General features: G+C 39.2%; 1 pseudogene; it reads left to right on the forward strand.

Annotated features, from left to right (window-relative positions):
- Positions 1-15,325: 15,325 nt before the first annotated feature.
- On the forward strand, positions 15,326-15,407 carry LOC129763824 (U4 spliceosomal RNA; annotated as a pseudogene).
- Positions 15,408-18,279: the final 2,872 nt, after the last annotated feature.

An 18,279-nucleotide genomic window follows, 5' to 3' on the forward strand; every position in this document is an offset into this window, starting at 1 on the left:
ATATCGTCGTTTGGTTTTTCTGTTCGTTTTTCGCGTTATTCGTATCGTGTGTTTTTCTTTCCGCGTCATAAATCGGACGCTTCGCGTAGTGTGTGATGAGCAAGAACAAGAGGAAAGCAGGCTCGAGCCCTGCAAAAAACAGGAAGTGGGTTATATCTATGGTATAACCGCAAGGGTGACGTAGGACTATCGTTGATTTAGAGATCATTTGTTTGAAGTTGAATCTAAATCCATTGAATATTTGGGGGACTTCGAAAACGAGAGCGTTACGTTGGAGGCACAAGGTTTTATGCATCCAATATAGGATACGAAAAACCTTGTTCTTAAGAATAATCGTCAGAAGCTTTCCTAACTGTACTTGATTGACAAATCACAAACCCAAATGTATTATATGGATATTTTATGGATAGAAAATATTCAAATAAACTCTTTCACGTGAATGTATTTTTAAATTCCCAGAGGAACTGGCAGATTATTTTCCGGATCTTTCTCGATGCTGAATGGCATCCAAACGGAAAGAATTCCGTGCGTGTATGTGTGTGTGTGTAGCGGCTGCTTCGATGGTCACCTTCTCTTCTCCTGAAGGACGGCTTCTCTGTGCTCCCTCACAGTTTCAAACAAACTGCTTGCGTTTCAGGGCAGATCTCGATCCTTCGCCGTCCAGCACCCTCAGCAACGATGTCTTGTCGATGTCCTCACGAAAAATGGATGTATCTCACCACCAGAATATCGCTTAAGTATGCTTTTTGTGCGTGATTGAATCGAGAGAAAGCGTGGTTTACGATGGCAATTTGGAAGGCAAATTAGAGGGGAATGAACTCTCTGAGCTCGGAACTTTCGGCGACTGAGCAATAATCGATTGCGGGCGCATACAATATTGGATACGGAAATATCCTACTGATGGGGAAGAAAAATCTTCAGAAGCTATCCTGTTAATTGCGATTGATTGAAAAATCACAAAACCAAATGTATTTTGTCACAGTGTTACATGGATAGAAATCATTCAAATAAACTCTTTCACATGAATGTATTATTAAATTCCCAGAGGAACTGGCAGATTATTTTCCAGCAATGATTAGATCTTTCCGGAACTTTCTCGATGCTGAATGGCATCCAAACGGAAAGAATTCTGCGCGTGTATGTGTCGATCCTTCGCCGTCTTCCTCCTCCAGCACGTTAGGCAACGATGTTGTCTTGTCGATGTCCTCACGAAAAATGAATACATCTCACCACCAGAATATCGCTTAAGTATGCTTTTTGTGCGTGATTGAATCGAGAGAAGGCGTGGTTTACGATGGCAATTTGGAAGGCAAATTAGAGGGGAATGAACTCTCTGAGCTCGCAACTTTCGGCGACTGAGCAATAATCGATTGCGGGCGTATACAATATTGGATACGGAAATATCCTATTGATGAGGAAGAATAATCTTCAGAAGCTATATAGCACATGATTGAAACATATTTGGTCACAGTGTTACATGGATAGATAACATTCAAATAAACTCTTTCATATGAATGTATTTTTAAATTCCCAGAGGAACTGGCAGATTATTTTCCAGAAATGATTAGATCTTTCCGGAACTTTCTCGATGCTGAATGGCATCCAAACGGAAAGAATTCCGCGCGTGTATGTGTGTGTAGCGATGTCTTCCCGGGGAACCGTTTGTGGCAGCACTCTCCTCCTGATGGATTCCCTTCTGGCCTAGGGTGCACAAACAGGCTCTTGGTGACACCGTTCATCCGCGCTTTCATGATAAACGAAGAGCTTTACCACAACAGCGACAACATGCTCCAATCGCTGTTCAATTAGAACTGAGTGGATTTCCGAGCGGCGCTCGCTTATATACCGATTGGTGATTTCAATAGCCTGTTTTGAAAGCAATTTTGAGACTATTGAAACAAGTTTTTGGATCAAAAAGTAACAAGTATAGACGTAGGCGTAGACATTTTATCTTTCGAATGAAGTGTTTATCATACCATTTCGTTCAGTTCTTTAGGAGCTATTAACGCTCAAAATCTCGGTCTCCGGCGTAACGCTTTCATTTTCGAAACTTTGGTTTTACACCCCGGTATAGAAATGAAAGACGTAGTCCTACGTCAAAACGAACGCATTGCCAGGGGCAATAACATTTGGAGGCAAGCGTCATCTAATAATGCACGCGATGTTGGTGCAGTGAAAAGAGCTCGCACTGAACCGAGCCTTCACGAGTGTGACACCGCACGAACAACAGCGAAGTAGGTGAATTCGGCGCGTCGTTGGTGCCTTTGAGAATACATCAATGTATTGAACTGACGTTATGGCGAAGTAGGCATTTCAGTTGTGCGCCAAAACATTATTTGGGGAATACCAAGCATCTCGAATGTCTTACTGGAATGTTATAACTTATTTGGGTTCGCGTGCCAGTCGCAAAACCGCCTTTAACAAGGATTGCATTTGCGACCATAATGAAGCATTGCTGATGTTTTCGAGGTTGTTATTAACAAAAAGAGTTTATTTCGCTTATTTAGTCACCAAGAAAGTAAATGTCGTTCTGGAATTTTGTATGTGATTAGGTTTCGCTTACCAGTAGCAAAACTTCCTCCACTAAGGGTGACAGCTGCGCTTCTCTCGAGCATGAGAAAGTAAGGCAACTTTTTTCGAGGCCAGCAATATTAACAGAAGCGTTTCTTTTGAGAATAGCGCAAAATGATGAGATTATATTCCTAGTAGTATCAAGCCACCAATGTATGGCTCTGTATGGTTTACGTTGTACGAACGATGCCTAGAGGTGCGATTCCTTTGAGGCAATACTAAATAACATGTAGCATAATATTTAATACTTGCAATTGTCATTGTTGTTGTTTCCATGCGGTGCCGAAGATATATTGATGTAGTTATGAGATGTGGAATAATGGTGCTGATGCAACATGTATATAATCGACTGTAGCCGAGTCTATGTCAATTGCGAAAAAGGCCACCGGAATAGCGTTCGAGGTAAATTTTCAATGCTCATGTCAATGCGACAAATTGCGACATACGATCAGCTCTAGTGTATTGTTTTGCGAGGGCAAGAATGAATCATCAATCAATTATCGTCAACTGATTCTACAATGAAAAACCCATTTCAGAGATTAGTCTACTAAGTAGTTGTTCCTAAAATTTCAAAGCATTATAGAATAATATCCGAAGGTATAAACAAGCGAATTATATAAAATAACAGTGTGGTTCTACGTTAACAATGCGGTCGTATCTTGGACACAACCTCCTATAATTTTGACGTAGGACTACGTCTTTCATTTTTATACCGGGGTGTAAAATCAAAGTTTCGAAAACGAAAGCGTTACGCCGAAGACCGAGATTTTAAGTGTTAATAGCTTATAGTGTTAATGCCAGTTCCTCTGGGAATTTAAAATTACATTCATATGAAAGAGTTTATTTTAATGTTTTCTATCCATGTAACACTGTGACCAAATACATTAGGTTTTGTGATTTTTCAATCAATCGCAATCAACAGGATAGCTTCTGAAGATTATTCTTCCCCATCAGTAGGATATTTCCGTATCCAATATTGGATGCATAAAACCTTGTGCCTCCAACGTAACGCTCTCGTTTTCGAAGTTCTCCAAATATTCATTCATTCAGAATGAATTCAGATTCAACTTCATACAAATGATCTCTAAATCAACGATAGTCCTACGTCACCCTTGCGGTTATACCATAGATATAACCCACTTCCTGTTTTTTAACCTGAAAATCCATTTCCACTTTCGAACAAAGATCAATTTCATTAGCGCAAACATCAAATGGACTAAAAACGCTTATCAAGATGAAATTGTAGTACAATGGGTCCGAATTTGTCCATGCTCAACCTTTATCATCACAAACAAGAATGTATCCAACTGGAGTGCTGTAAAGCGAAACTTAACGTGGTGCGCAACAGCTCCTTAAACGTTTCAACATCACTAAATATCAAATCCCAAATCTTCACATCTTAAAGGACGAATCCTCGATGTCTGTGCTCATGCGAAGCTCAATAAGTTTCACCCTGGCCATCCATTACTCCCAAGAAAACGTTAGTCCTTCCATAGGAACGGAAGCCCGTTACAAAATATGTCCGATAAGCTTCGAATGACAAAAGAAAGTAGTAATAACCATCTCCAGTTGGTTCGTTCAGAAAGCAGAATACAAAGGTTATGATGAGAGTGACACACTGTCCTGGTATCGGATGCGGTGCGTCTTCTCTAATGAACAGTGGCGTACGTAAATTTGTCGCCCGCTATAGACGGAAGAAATTTTACGCCGGGACGGCCTCACTCTGGAACTCGACGATGCTTCAGGGGGTCGAAATGGGTGGAACGACTATATCAAATTTCCATTTCAAAACCCCCGCTTGAAATGGTCCATTTCCTGCTGCTGCTTGGAGAGCTCCCCGAAACGTCTCCAATGGTGTCTAGTTTTCGTCGTGTTTGCTGGCTAGTGTGGTTAAAAGCACGAAAACAAATTGCCTCTACGGGCATCTGGCACACGACAAGTCGTTTGTCTGCGGTTTCCTAATTGAACAAGTTGCTGAACAAGCAACCCAATTCGTCCCCCTCGCACTCATCTCATCTGAACGTGGCCAAAGTTCTGCGAGCATCACGTTGAATCATTGAGTCCGATGGAACGTAAGCCGAAAATTGAGACATGAAGCAGAAGAGGGAAGTGTGGATTGGATTCCCCAGAATCTGTGAGTTTGCTTTTTTTTTGCCAGTGTTGAAATCGAATTAGTTTTATAATGATTATGATTGTGTGTGAAAACTTTTTCATTTCAATTTTTTTTCTCTCACTCCCGAGAAAATGGAAGCATTCTGTTCTGTGGCTAACTCTCATCTCTATTCAGCGGTGAAATATGATTACACAATTCGATGGATTCGTGGAAGTAAAAGTTGATGGCGAAACCAAAGTTAGTTAGCATCTGAATGTGTTTCTGTGAAACTGATAGAGTATATTAATGTAATATGAAAGCTCCTCAATTTGAATGCTAAGTTATGTGTACAAAATGAATGTGGGGGTGTTTTTCCCAACCACACCAATGCCGAGTTTACGCTACTGCATTACTTTTTCAGCGAACCATTCCAAGCGGTTCAATTTACTGATGGATGCTGTAGGTCGTAAAGCAGAGTGAACAGTCAAACATCACGTTGAACTATACGTGAGTTTGGAATGTTAGAGCAGAGTAAGTTACTGCTCACTGTGTTTACTCCCTCTTCAATTTTTATATGTGCGTAGGTCGTGCAAAAGATTGTCAGTTTCCATCTGATGTTATGATAGGATGAATGATCAGTATACATCCTATAATAACATTAGAAGGACTCGATTTATACCCTGCGTTTCATAACTATAGAACCACTCATTTTTCTGAATTTCCAGAGATATGTAAGAAGTCGATCAAATTGATGTATATAGTGTAGAATATAATAACTATCCTCCTTTTTCAATGTCTGGCCATTTGAACTTTATTGCATACGTTTTCTAACGGCGAACATGGTGGTTTGTATATCTCCATAGTGCTGATTATAAGGTGTTTTTTTTTTGTGGGAAATATACGGCTGAAATTTGAACAAACTTGTTCTGCCGACGGCCGATTGGAAATATTATCAGGATAAGTACCCATTGCGTGCATGCTGATATTCATTGTGTGTTTTATTGAATAATTAACACGGCTCTACGGCTCGCTATCGCTCAGGATAGTCACCGTAGTTGCTTGTGTTGTGCATTGTTCTGTTTTATTTTGTATCTGCTTTTGCCATTGCTGCCGCGCGGGGCACTCACGAAATGAGTGATGATCCTGTTGTTTATGTAGGTAAGTGCGGTGTTCGACTTCATCGGCGCTGTACTTCGCTTACAAAAGCAACAGCAAAACTGATTACAGAGAATCCGAACATTCAGTTTATTTGTGACGAATGTTTGTCAGACCAAAAAAGTGGCGTGCGAGGTGATGCTTTAGACGTTGGTGGTTTGCAAAGGGAGATGGAAAAGATCTCACTTTCGCTCTCTGATGTCCGAGAAAGCTTCACCGAGCAAATAAACATCGCGTTTGAGAATGAGCGAGATAAGCTTATCAGATCTTTCGACGAGCTTTTCAAAGAGAAGTTGGCATGCTTCGAAAGCAGTGTGCCAAAAAGTTGGAAAATATGAAAAGCTTTTTCTCTGAAAAAGTAAATGTTGACAAAAACTTAGCTGTTATGAACAGAAAGCGACAGGTTAGTCCAAGCTCAATTAGTGCTAATTTGGACACTCCGAGCAAGAAAATAATGTTAACGAATAAAAATAATGATTTAAAAGAAAAAATGCATCGAATTAATAATAGTAAAATTGAAACTTTCGTGAATGTCGTGGCTCGTAAGGCTCGTCCAGTCATTGTGGTAAAGCCAATAGAGTCTGGCAAGAAAAATGATGAAACAAGAAAAGTCTTGAAGACTAAATTAGATCCTAAAATACACAAAATAGAGAATTTCAGAAACGGGAAAGATGGCTCGATTATTGTTGAGTGTGCAGCAGGGGATAATATTGAACAAGTGAAAAATGGAATTGAGACCAATCTTGGAGAAGGGTTTAGTACTTTTATTCCAAACCCAATAAAACCGAAATTGAAAATTATTGGGATGAGTGATCGATATTCCTCTGATGTTTTCATTGACAACTTGAAGAGTCAAAATGAAAACATTTCGATTAATGATGTCAAGGTTGTTACTGAATATCAAAATCCACGCTTGAAATATAACAAATACAACACGATAATAGAAGTTGACCATGATACTTACAGAAACCTGATGACTGCTAGTAAAGTAAGCATTGGGTGGGATAAATGTACCGTGGTTGAGGCCTTTAATGTGTTGCGCTGTTTCAAATGTGGAGAATTCGGGCATAAGAGTACAGATTGCGACAAAGAACAAATATGTTCAAGATGTAATGAAAAACATAAAACATCTGAGTGCTCATCAAATTAATTGAAATACATAAATTGTATCAAGTTTAATAAGGAACGGAAGCTGAATTTCGACATAAATCATCCAGCTTATAGCACACAGTGTCCTGTCTATCGGAGACTGTTGGACAAGAAAAAAAGTAACTTTTTCCAAACCAAATAGCAATTTAGAAAAAATATATGTGAGAAGAAGTTAGCAATAATTTATCTGAATATTGCTGGGCTTCCTACAAACTACGCAGAAATGCGATATCTTGGAGAAAACATGCGTCCTCAGATGGTTTTTCTTTCTGAAACTCACATAATTGATGAAGAATCATATGATCAGTACAAAATTCCGGGCTATAAAGTTGCTTTTTGCTTGTCGCACTCCAAACACACTGGAGGTGTTGCAATTTATGCAAAAGAATCAGTCAAATTCAACATTCTGTTAAACGAAGCTGTTGAAAATAACTGGTTCTTGACAATTTCAGTTGAAAGAGGCATGCAGATGGGGAATTATGGAATTATATATCATTCCCCCAGTTCTAGTGACCAGCGTTTTCTAGATATTTTGGAAAACTGGTGGGAAAGCATTGTTGATTGCAGTAAGTTAAATATAATTGCTGGTGATTTTAACATTGACTGGCTTAATGTCTGAAGTTCGAATCAATTGAAACAATTATCACATTACTTTACCTTAAAACAATCTGTTAACGAAGCTACGAGAATATCTAAATATAGTAGAACTCTAATAGATCACGTGTATTCAAATTTTGCTACTGTCTACTCTTTTACAGAGGCCAATTTCAAAATAACTGATCATGAGACAATTTTTGTTTACATTGAGAATGGACAGGATGACCGTGATGGAAATAGAATAAAAATTAAAAACTGGAATAAATATTCCAAAGAAGCCATGTCTCAGCTTGTTTCGACAAGCCTGGATTTTGAAGCAATGGCGGGACATCTGAATGATAAAGCAGCTATTCTGACCGATATTCTGAGAGAGTGTACCAATAAATTAGTGGTTGAAAAATATATTGAATTAAACAATTCGAACAGCTGGTACTCTTTTGATCTGCTGCGTCTCAAATGCAAAAGAGATAAAAAGTACAGAAAGTTTATAAGGACTAATGTAGAAAATGATTGGAATAGGTACACCTTCGCGCGGAATATATATTCACAGGTCTTGAAAAGGACTAGAAGTGAATATATACAGAGGAAAATCGATGAACATCAAAATAATAGCAAAGAACTATGGAAGTTATTGAAAAAGTTATTAAATTCTATAAATAGTGTACCGCGATCCATAGTTTTCGGAGGGTCAGAAGAGCAGTCAGACCAAACTATTGCCGATAAACTCAACAGTTATTTCGTCAATAGTGTTCTGCTGACCAACCAAAGTATTGGCTTGGTCAGTGAACCTGACGAAATAATACAGCCGATTAATATCAATTGTAGACTAGATTATTTTTCACCCATCACTTTTGCTGAGTTAAGAGATATTTGTTTTTCATTGCAAAAATCGGCTGGTATCGATAATGTCAACGCAAAAGTGATACAAGATTGCTTTCATGTCATTGGACACGATCTACTGGACCTAATAAATGAATCTCTACGAATTGGGCACGTGCCAACGGTTTAGAAGGAATCCATTGTGATTCCGATCCCCAAAGTTAATGGGACGGATAAAGCCGAAGAGTACCGCCCTATTAACATGTTGCACTTATTAGAAAAAATGTTAGAACATGTTGTGAAAGTTCAGCTGATACATTTTGTAAATAACAACAATTTGCTAATACCGGAACAGTCGGGATATCGAGAGGGACACTCTTGTAAAACCGCGCTGAATCTGGTATTAGCAAAATGGAAAGAGAATATCGAGGCGAAAAAGACTATATTTGCGGTATTTCTAGATCTTAAACGCGCTTTTGAAACAATTTCTAGGCCCTTATTGTTACAAACATTAGAGCGCAATGGAATAGTAGGAATGTCGTACAAATGGTTCGAGAGCTATTTGTGCGACAGGACTCAAAAGACTCGTTTTAATGATTCTTTTACCGATCCCATCGGCAACTCACTCGGGGTGCCACAGGGAAGTGTCTTAGGGCCCATTTTGTTTATTTTATATATAAATGATCTGCGACGGGTTTTACGATATTGTGACATTAATTTGTTCGCGGATGATACTGTCCTGTTCATCGCAGCTAAGAATATAAAAGAAACCGAGGAACACATAAACGAAGATTTGCATTCTCTGGCTCAGTGGCTTAAATTCAAACAATTGAAATTGAATGTTGGCAAAACAAAATACATGCTAATTCCTTCAGCAAACTCCAGTATTGACGTAAATTTTGAAGTAGATGGTGAGACATTAGAACGCGTGAATGAAATCAAATACCTAGGAGTTATCATTGATGACAATTTAACATTCAAGTCTCACATTAATAATGTCATCAAGAAGATTGCCAAGAAGTACGGCGTTTTGTGTCGTTTGAAAAAAGAACTGACGGTGAACAGTAAAATTAAATTGTATAAATCATTGATCTCACCGCACATAGACTTTTGCTCGTCGATCCTATTCCTTGCAAACAATACACAATTAACGAGATTGCAGCGTTTACAAATAAAATTATGCGTTTGATTTTAAGATGTAGTAGATACACTTCCTCTAATTTGATGTTGGACGCGCTACAGTGGCTATCTGTGAAGCAAAGAATTTACTATTTGACAATGTGGTTCATCTTTAGAATTTTAAACGGTATGCTGCCTCGATATTTGTGTGATCGATTTGAAAGAGGAAGTGATGTTCATAGATACAATACTAGAAACGCGGATGATGCAAGAACACCTAACTTTATATTCAGTAGGTCGCAGAACTCGTTGCTATACAAAGGAATACATTTTTTCAATTCGATGCCCAGGGAAATAAAACGAGCGGCAACAATGGCAGAGTTTAAGCGAATGTGTATTTCCCACGTTAAATCTGTTTTGTAAACAGGGTTTCGAAAAATTTTTGTAAATTAATTTATTTATGTTTACTAATTATTGAAATTTTAAAAAAAATTACAGGTATCTCAAACTGCCATGTTCGTACTGATGATGATGATGTTTTTTTATTGTATTGTAGATTATTTAAAAAAAAGAAAAACGAGCGTTGTCTACGAAAGTTTGAGCCTCGCGCGCGTTTGGTGGACCTGGCCTAATGTTAATAATGAACACTGGCAGAAAACTGACACACAATGAAATTTTATGTAGGGTCTGAAGTGGAAACTGGAATTGGGATAGCTCATTCAGAATTGTTGTTAACTATCTTTCATCAGATGGTGGTATCGATTATTTCTGATTGTAGCAGATCTCTTTTATGTTCTAAGTTGAAACTTTTGGATATTGGGTTCAATTCCCAATCAGTCAAGGATCTTCCCGGGTTGGAAATTTTCTTGACATGCCTTGGAAAAAACTTTGGGCCTGAAGTTGAGACTATGACTATGTCAATGTCAATATGGATAGGAACATTGTTTGTTTTTTCGCAGTTTATGCCTATTTTTTAATGTTCTATTGATAGATATTTATGCCTGCAACAGAGCCAGTTCGCTTTGTTTTTGTTTTTATAATACTGGCCTCTTGATATGTTTGAAAATAAATATTATCTATAAGATAAATCGTCCTGCTCAAACCTTTGTAGGGGTATGAGGTGGGCCATCATCATCATCATCATCATCATCATCATTATCATCATCCAGGCGCGAAACACTCAAAAACTCAAAACTCCAGTGTTTCATAACTATAGAACCAGATGAAAAAACTCTCACTCCTCTACAAAATTAGGGTCAATTTTACAAGAATTAGATTTCAGAAAAGGCCTGGTTCAGATAGCTTTTCATCAACACGAATGAACAGTCAGAAGTACAATGAAGTGCTTCAGAACCATTCACTTCTGTATCAATTCATAAAATCCGGAAAGTCATGGCATGGTTTAATGAATAGGGGGCTTCAGATTCTGGAATTTTCAGCTTGTTTAGCAGATCGAAACCCTATCAAGAACTTGTGAGGAGTGATCGTACGAATAGTAGATCCAGCTTACAAGCAGTATGAGTGATTTTAAGATCTTAAACGAGCAGTATTTTCTGCGTAGAACGAGAAACATACTACAACATAGCGCAGATGACAAACGAATTTGAAACTTATTGTAATTCATGTGAAATTGGCCCTAATTTTGTAAAGGAGTGAAAGGGGCTTCCATCTGGTTCTATAGTTATGAAACACTGGAATTTTAGTTTTTTTTATGTTTCGTGTCTGGACACAACCATAAAGTTCAAATGGCCAGTCTTATAAATGAAGATAGTTATTATATTCTACACTATATACTTCAATTCAACCGACTTCTTACATATCTCTGGAAACTCAGATAAATGGAGTGGTTCTATAGTTATGAAACGCAGTGCGCTTATATAGTATGCCCACGCATGTGATGGGCAGTGACCCATGCATGAATACCCCAGTACAAGTATTAAACGCAGAATTATAAAATTATAAATTTAATTAACGACATTATGAAACTAATAAAATGTAAATATATTGAACTTTCAATGTTTCAACGTATGAACCTATGTATATAATAAACCATGTTTCTAACTCGAATGAAATATTTTCTTTTTGTATAGAACAACTTAGGCTCTGTGTAGAGGGTGAATGTGATCCTCTTATTACATCCAATGTAATGTAGTGATGTGCATTTTTTGCTTGAAATATGTAATGATTATTAAAAGCGTATCGCGACGACCGCGCTTGGTGCTATTAAAAGCGGATCGTGACGACCGCGCTTGGTATGATCAAAAGCGGATCGCGACGACCGCGCCTGGTGTTATGAAAAGCGGATCGTGACGACCACGCTAGATTCAATTAAAAGCGGATCGCGACGACCGGGCTTGGTATTATTAAAAGCGGATCGTGACGACCGCGCCTGGTGTTATAAAATGTGGATCGTGACGACCGCGCTAGATTCAATTTAAAGCGGATCGCGACGACCGCGCTTGGTGTTATTAAAAGCGGATCGTGACGACCGCGCTAGGTATAATTAAAAGCGGATCGTGACGACCGCACTATTTATAGCGGATCGAGACGACCGCAGAGTTTGTAACGGATCGAGACGACCGTGCTTTGACCATTTGAGCGAACGAGACGACCGCAGAGTTTGTAACGGATCGTGACGACCGTGATTTGAAAATTTATTGCGGATTGAGACAACCGCGCTTTGAGTGGTTTTAGTGGGTCGAGACGACTGCGTTTTTATTCAATTAGCGGACCGCGATGGTTAGAACGAATGATAGCGGACGCAGACAACCGCGTTTGATAATGTGGTAATCATATACGATGGTGGATCGGGATCACCACGCGAAAAACGTAATGGATTTTGAAAATATTTTAAGAGAGCGAGTTTGGTTAACTAGTATGACGAAAAATGCGGAGAAATAAATGAAGTCTTTCATTTTTGCACAATCGCCAGAGAACTGCATAAACCGGTGAAAAAAAAATCATAATCACAGTGTCTGTAAACGAATAAACTACCGGGAGGAATTGAACGCAAAGGCTTGAAAAGGCACAAGGCAGGGAGCTCGTCGTCGTTTTAAATGTCGTTTTAAATTAGGCGAGACAGTCGTTGTTGAACGTCAGACTTGTGCAAAAGGGGAGTAACGATTCTACTCTCGTAAGTATACCGTGACGGAAGAACGGAATGACATGGCATACATATTGGTTTTTTTCGGAAGAGGGGTGATGTGTAGAGGGTGAATGTGATCCTCTTATTACATTCAATGTATTTTGCTTGCAATGCATTGTCTTCCCTTTTATACATACCGTGCCTATGCGACGCATCCCTGCCGCTCATATTTCGCCCGCTTTGCGGTTTGCTCCAACGCTGCATCGCCCAACCCAACCACGCAGCACGGGCCCTTGGCCTTCGGTATTCTGTCAGCGATCAAGGCAAGACGTGTGCTCTGCGGCAAAAAGCATAAAGCATCTTCGAAATTACCGGTCTTTTTGGTGGCCAAAATCGCACAGGCTCCTCGAATTTATCTCGAGAGCAGTAAACCTTTGCTCCGTGGAGAGCTCACAGTCTGATTTGCTGTAATCGATGAATCACATTCAGCTACATCTCATGAGCGTAAAACAAATACAAAAAGTAGAGGGGAAATAATGGGAACAATCTGATATTACAAAATATATTGTCCGACCATAAGCGTATCCAGAACAATATGCTCTCCCGGATTCCGTTGTACTTCCGTAAATCTCAGAAATGATCAACCAACCGCATACAAAGAATTTGCTTAGAATCCGTCAGCAGACTTGTAATAACGTCGTGACTTGATTTTACCACGCTCAAAACCTCACTCAATAACCAGATATTCAGAATTTGGAGCATGGTGAGACCTGCAGTCTCTCTACTTTTATCTGTGCTCCCGCCTTCCTTTGGGTCAACGAAAATTTCATAATTTTGACATCGTAGCATTTCCGAAAATGTATTGGATTTGGATTGACAAAGCCAACATTTCGAGTTCCCCACTGACATTTTCCCTTAGTTTTCTCCCTGAATTGGGTTCCCCACTGACAGATCTGCTTTAGAGATGTTAGCCTCAATCATAGCACCCGGCTGGATGTATTGTACATGCATATCTTCATCACTCATCATATACAGGGTGTTCAATAAGTTCGAATAGATCTTCTCATCGTTGTGTAGGTGCACACCATGTGCATTCTGTGTATTGGTGATGGTGTCAGCTTTAGTATCACATATACACTTTGTCCAACTTCTATAAGACCAGGTGATTATCTTGCTGCTTTGTGTCATTGTAAACAAACAATGCTTCAATTTATATTCTAGTGTGTATTTTCATATGTGTGTGTGCAAGCACTAAGCGTAAACGATTTTTTTTTTGTATTGACGTAGGACTAAGTCTTTCATTTATATACTGGGGTGTAAGTTCAAAGTTTCGAAAACGAAAGCGTTACGCCGGAGAACGAGATTTTGAGCGTTAATAGCTCCTAAACACCTGAACGAAATGGTATGATAAACACTTCATTCGAAAGATAAAATGTCTACGCGTTATATGCTTGTTACTTTCTGATCCAAAAACTTGTTTCAATAGCACTAAAATTGCTTTCAAAACAGGCTATTGAAATCACACCAATCGGTATATAAGTGAGTGCCGCTCGGAAATCCACTCAGTTATGATTGCGCAACGATTGAGGTACGATTGCTGGAATGGATGGATGTTTCCCTAACACAGACTTCAAAACCACGGAAGGGGGAAATCGGCATTGCAAAATAGATGCAAGCAGCGGGTACTTTTGTACTCGTTTGCGTTTTTGCAAATTGGAATGTTTCCCTAACACAGACTTCAAAATTATGAAGCCTGGTGAAATCAACATTGTAAAATAGATGCAAACTGCGAGTACTTTTGTATTCGCTTGCGTTTCTGCAAATCAGAACGTTTCCCTAACATAGATTTCAAATCCATGGAGCCTGAGGAAATGGGCATCGCAAAGTAGATGCATGCTGCGGGTACTTTTGTACTCGCTTGCGTTTCTGGAAATCGGAATGTTTCCCTAACACAGTCTTCAAACCCATGGAGCCAGGGGAAATTGACATAGCAAATTAGATGCAAGCAGTAGGTGCTTCTGTACTCGTTTGCGTTTCTGGAAATGAGAATGTTTCTCTAACACAGACTTGAAAATCACCTGGGGAAATCAGCATTGCAAAGAGTTGCGAGCTGCGGGTACTTTTCTACTCGCTTGCGTTTCTGCAAATCAGAATGTTTCCCTAACACAGATTTCTAAACCATGGAGCCTGAGGAAAACGGCATTGCAAAATAGATGCATGCTGCGGGTACTTTTGTACTCGTTTGCGTTTTTGCAAATTGAGACGTTTCCCTAACACAGATTTCAAAAACATGGAGCCTGGGGGAATTAGCATTTCAAAATAGATGCAAACTAGTTTGCATTTTTGCAAACCGGAATGTGTTTTCCCAATACAGATTCCGAAACCAAGAAATTGGGAAAATCGGCTTTGCAGATACATTCATGTCGGCAATGCCCCCATGCATTTTTACACTCCAAAATTCGTTTTGCTATCACGGTCTACAAAAGCAGGTACAAATGCAACGCTTTGGCTCGGTTATTCTAGATTGCATTAGAAAATATCTCTTCATGTCGTCAGCTCACTGAACTTCCACGCATACCGTTTGATGATTAGGCAAAATGTTGATATCTATTTGCTGGGATAACTACTTCCATAATGCATGAATTGACTTAAATTGGGATTTGTTTGCAATCGAATTCGTTAATTGTTTCATTCATTCACTAGTTTAATCAATAATTTAATCAATACACACAAAAGATAGCTCTACGCAGCGGCTATATCGTACCCAATGAGGAACATCTGAGGTGGGATTATTGCTTATTGAAAAATAATACAATTGATTACTAAGCCAACGGCAGTCCTACGTCAACCTTGCGGTTATATCGTAGGTATAACCCATTCATAGTTTTTTCAAGTGTCAAGTCTCTATAAGGCCAGCTACATTTTCCGTTGTTTTAATTGTTTTGATCGATTCAATCTGGAAAATGCCGAAAGGACAAATCGATGCATTTCACCAAGACAATGTTGGTATCAGAGAAATTGCTCGTCGGACTCGACGATCCCATCAAGTAGTGCTCAACTATTTGGCGAACCCTTAAGGATACGGTAAGAAGGAGAGAGCTCCACGTAAATCGAAACTCTCTGACCAGGGTAAGCGGGAAATAGTTAGAACAGCTTCAAATCGCTTATGCAAATAAAGCAATATTTGAATTTAAATGTTTCTCGGGTGGCAATTCGTCAAGTTTTGGTAAAAAGTCCTCACATAAAGAGGGCTTAAACAGTTAAAGCTCCTTATCTTACACCATCTCACATCGAAAGACGTCTGAGTTTTGCCAAAGCTCACACGAACCGACAGTAGGACATGGTATGTTGTGACAAAGAATGTTTCCAAAAGAATACATTTTGCTATATCCCATAACGAAAAGTTCTTCAATGTATAGGATATCTTCACTGACGAAAAAAAGTTCAATTTGGATGGTCCTGATGGTTCCAAAGAGTGCAGGCGTGATTTACGGAAGAATAAACAGTACCAGGAATTTCGATTAAGGCTCGAGCATGGTTTGAGCGGGATTCTGTGCACCCGGAAAGCTCAAGATAACTTTCACATCAATCAAGGGTTACATGTATGTTCTGGAATCCTCTCTCCTACCATTTTTGCGTGGATATCGTCACAAAAATTCACATTCCATCAAAACAATGCTACTATTCATACCAGCAAGGAAACTAAGCAATGGATTAAGGTGAAGGTGGAAGCTAGCCATTGTAGTAGTATAGGTAAACCCTCGTGTAAAAATGGGGTAATAGTGTTTGTGAGAGAAGAGCAAATCACACGTAAATAGATCAATTCACTTATCAGACTGTGTGGCGCTTCATTGACACGAGTCTTTGAATACATTTGAAAAAAAAACAAATAACAATTCAATACTAAAGTAAAATGTATGAACGATATGTTCCGATGAACAATTGCAAATATAAATATATATAGAAGGTGCATTTGCATATGATTCTGATTATACGCGAGCGTAACATGAGCAAATTTATAACACATGCGAATTGGGGCACTTTTGGTATTAACAAGTTCTTCCGCATAGTAACTCGATGTTGATAATTCCTTAATATTTTCCTTCGTTGATCGTATTGTTTTCACATATTCACGTTGGAAAGCCTTAACCCTTCTCTTCGTTGGCCGAGGCATTTAGATTGAATTTAATACTTTTCCGTTTACTGTTTTTGAAAGCATAAGCAGCCGTGGCAGTGTTCCGAGCTCTGCAAAACAATTTTCTTACCCAATGTTAAAGTTGCTAAAGCTTACATTATAGACTCATTAAACGTAAAAATAATAATTGTATTGATATCAACACAATTTTATTCTATTGATTTTCATGACATGGGACGCTATGACTCCGGAATAACATTTTATTGAGTGGTTTTGATAGATGTTTCGATGATGTTGTCTGGCATCAGTGTCGAAAAAATAACGATGCTTCCACCAATACAAACAAAACCATTGCAGAAGATTGAAAAACGAAAATTTAACTTTCAGAGCACTTGCTCGAGTTTTCCGACGTTCTTTACTATACGGTGCGAAAGCAGATGAAAATTTAATATCTTGTGAGTAATCGATTAGAGTTTGGTTGATATTACTTGATGGGAAGTGTGCGAAAACGATCATTTTCTTCACACTGTTTCGCAAAATTATTGATTTTCGGGCGAGAGGTGAGGGAGGGAGATGAAAGAAATGAGCGCCATTGTGGCAACCATTTGTGGCTAGCTTCCACCTTCACCTTAAGGACCAAAAACTTAATTTTTTGGACTGGCTGGCTCACTCTCCAGACTTGAATCTTGTTGAAAATCTCCTTGTTGAAAAATCCTTGTACGCAGAATCTACACTGAAGGAAAACGGTACACCATGATTGAAGAGCTCAAGGTTGCAATTTTGGAAACATGAAAAATATCGAGAAAACCGTTCAGCAGAATTGGGTAAATAGTATTCCAACACTAATTTTCAAGGTTATTAGCCGAAATGGCAAGGTTACCAATTATTGACATTTAAATCAGTCGATCGTTTTGAATTTTTCATTGATAATACTTGAGATTTTTGAAATTGTCTTATAGAAACTGGACAGCTGAATTAACATATTTAGCACAATAAATAAACAAACAACTGTTTTGTACGAGATTGACGTTAAATATACTTTATTCTAAGCATTCAACAATACATGAATGTATCTAACTGTTTGTGTTGCAACGAAATAGAATCAGGGTGGTCATATAGAAGTTGGACAGAGTGTAGGATAACGGACGCGCACGGTGTCGACTTGCTCTCATTTGTTGTTTGTTCACCGCGCACAATGAAGAAGTACCGCGACGGTCGTAGTAAAGATGTTTGCGGAGGTGAGCGACCTGACGACATATTCTGGCGGTTCAAATTTCATCTATACCGCCATCCGTTGGTTCCTGGAGACGGGCTCGGCCAAAGACCGTACGGATTCCGGGCGACTGCGTTCGGCGAGGACAGCAGTAGTCATCAAAGTGGTGAGGGAGCGGGTTCGTCGAAAAATGAACCGCTCGATCCGGACGACCGCAGCTGGCCAGAATGTGTCGATCTGGACTACCCACACCATCATGACGAAGGACATGGATACAAGCCGTACAAGAAACGCAAGGTTCACGGAGCTACGAAGGCTACAACGAAGAAGAGGCTGGACAGAGC

This window comes from Toxorhynchites rutilus, chromosome 1 (genome assembly GCF_029784135.1).
Source record: "Toxorhynchites rutilus septentrionalis strain SRP chromosome 1, ASM2978413v1, whole genome shotgun sequence".
NCBI classification, from domain to species: Eukaryota; Metazoa; Arthropoda; class Insecta; order Diptera; family Culicidae; genus Toxorhynchites; species Toxorhynchites rutilus.